Raw genomic sequence first — 2,929 nt, 5'->3', positions numbered from 1 at the left:
GGTGAGTACAAACCAAGCACCACGATCAGCACGACATGGTCAGGCTCACACAACTGAGAAGAAACATCCCCCACGCCCCAACCCATGCACGTCGGACACCAACACACTAACATGTCCATGGCGCCCAACAGGCCCCCATGTTCACGGGGAGGGTGGTGGTGGTGGTGGTGGTGGCGGTGGTGGAGGGTGGGGTGTGTGAGAGGCCCAAACTACAACTCCCAACAGGCCCCCATGTGCACGGGGAGGGTGGCGGTGGTGGAGGGTGGGGTGTGTGAGAGGCCCAAACTACAACTCCCAACAGGCCCCCATGTTCACGGGGAGGGTGGTGGTGGCGGTGGTGGCAGTGGTGGAGGGTGGGGTGTGTGAGAGGCCCAAACTACAACTCCCAACAGGCCCCCATGTGCACGGGGAGGGTGGCGGTGGTGGAGGGTGGGGTGTGTGAGAGGCCCAAACTACAACTCCCAACAGGCCCCCATGTGCACGGGGAGGGTGGCGGTGGTGGAGGGTGGGGTGTGTGAGAGGCCCAAACTACAACTCCCAACAGGCCCCCATGTGCACGGGGAGGGTGGCGGTGGTGGAGGGTGGGGTGTGTGAGAGGCCCAAACTACAACTCCCAACAGGCCCCCATGTGCACGGGGAGGGTGGCGGTGGTGGAGGGTGGGGTGTGTGAGAGGCCCAAACTACAACTCCCAACAGGCCCCCATGTGCACGGGGAGGGTGGCGGTGGTGGAGGGTGGGGTGTGTGAGAGGCCCAAACTACAACTCCCAACAGGCCCCCATGTGCACGGGGAGGGTGGCGGTGGTGGAGGGTGGGGTGTGTGAGAGGCCCAAACTACAACTCCCAACAGGCCCCCATGTTCACGGGGAGGGTGGTGGTGGTGGTGGCGGTGGTGGAGGGTGGGGTGTGTGAGAGGCCCAAACTACAACTCCCAACAGGCCCCCATGTGCACGGGGAGGGTGGCGGTGGTGGAGGGTGGGGTGTGTGAGAGGCCCAAACTACAACTCCCAACAGGCCCCCATGTGCACGGGGAGGGTGGCGGTGGTGGAGGGTGGGGTGTGTGAGAGGCCCAAACTACAACTCCCAACAGGCCCCCATGTTCACGGGGAGGGTGGTGGTGGTGGTGGCGGTGGTGGAGGGTGGGGTGTGTGAGAGGCCCAAACTACAACTCCCAACAGGCCCCCATGTGCACGGGGAGGGTGGCGGTGGTGGAGGGTGGGGTGTGTGAGAGGCCCAAACTACAACTCCCAACAGGCCCCCATGTGCACGGGGAGGGTGGCGGTGGTGGAGGGTGGGGTGTGTGAGAGGCCCAAACTACAACTCCCAACAGGCCCCCATGTTCACGGGGAGGGTGGTGGTGGTGGTGGCGGTGGTGGAGGGTGGGGTGTGTGAGAGGCCCAAACTACAACTCCCAACAGGCCCCCATGTGCACGGGGAGGGTGGCGGTGGTGGTGGAGGGTGGGGTGTGTGCGACAGGAAACAGAAATGTCTACAAATCAATGTAACCATGTACTGTCCACATTACTGACCTGCTCGATCTTGTCCCTCAGGTGATCGTCAACTGACTGGGGAAAGCAGTACCCGGCCGCCAGCCTCGCCTCCCACACCTACAGGACTCTCTGCCGACGACGACACAGGCAGCTCCGGGGCGGAGGATGGAGCGGGACCAAGCACGCAGCCAGGGCCATCTGGCTCACAGGGACTCCCGGGACCGACCAACGTCGCATGTGTGACTCCCGCGGCACCCGTCTCTGTGATCTGCACAGTCCCCACCACCACCAGTACCACCAGTACCACCACTACCACCACTACCACCACTACCACGAGCACCACGACTCCTGCCGGTGCCACCCAGCATGACCCAGCGCGCAACGCTGGTCCAACGGCCCCACACACAAGCAGGGTGAGTGGGCCACAAACACAGGCAACGGGACAACTGCCAATCAGGCGACCCACACACCGCCGGTCAGAGGAGGGACAGCTACCCGAGCCAGTGGCACAGTCCCTACAAGCTCTTGCCAGGTGCCAGGCCTCATACGACCGGTCCCAGGCAAACGCTGATCGTGTTCACGAGGACTCAGTGGACAACACCAACAGCCTGCGCGAGATCTCTGGCATCCTTGGCCAGATGTTGGTGATCATGGGCCAGCAGGCAACGATGTGGAGGGAATGGGTTGCCCGGAACAACCCCCCCCCCCTCCACCATGTGTGTCAGCGCCACCGCCACCGTCACCTCCGCCTCCCCCGTCGCCTCCGCCTCCGCCTCCACCGCCGCCACCACCACCTGAGCCCCTGGCGACGGATGTGGCCCATCACCAACCTGCCCTCCCAGCTGCCTCTGTACCACCTCCGAGACGGAGGGGGCGGCCGAGGCAGGAAGTTGCTGAGAGCAGTGTTGGAGCGCCAGGCACACGCTCCAAGAGGGGACGACCTTGACAATGCCACTGCCTGTGCCAGACATTCACCCTGCAAACCATCCTGTCCCACATAGACAATCATTGCCACTGGTCTGCTGGACTAGCCTGACACCCCCCAATGTGGTGTCAGCACGGACATTTCATCTGCCATTACCTACAACTCCAACTCCCTCCCTCCCACTTACTTGTAAATATTCACCAGCACAAAAGCACAACCTGTCAATAAATTGCATTTACTCACACAATGATGTTTTGCCTCCATGTTTATTCACATGATTGCCATCAGATACAGACGTAAACAGGTACAGGGATCATAGTCGCACATGATCATGGCGCTGCGGGAGTGACCTAGAGAAAACCAGAGACAGCAAACACACGTCAGTAAAGAGATTCACACACATCACAACACAATGCACAGCAACATTACACAAACGACAACCATCACACAAGCATGGGATGGGAGCACACACATCATGGACACTCCTATGTCCAAAGACATGAATACACACATGTG

This window comes from Lissotriton helveticus, chromosome 6 (genome assembly GCF_964261635.1).
Source record: "Lissotriton helveticus chromosome 6, aLisHel1.1, whole genome shotgun sequence".
NCBI classification, from domain to species: Eukaryota; Metazoa; Chordata; class Amphibia; order Caudata; family Salamandridae; genus Lissotriton; species Lissotriton helveticus.
The sequence above is the reverse complement of the archived record's forward strand: the minus strand, read 5'-3'. Positions refer to the sequence as shown.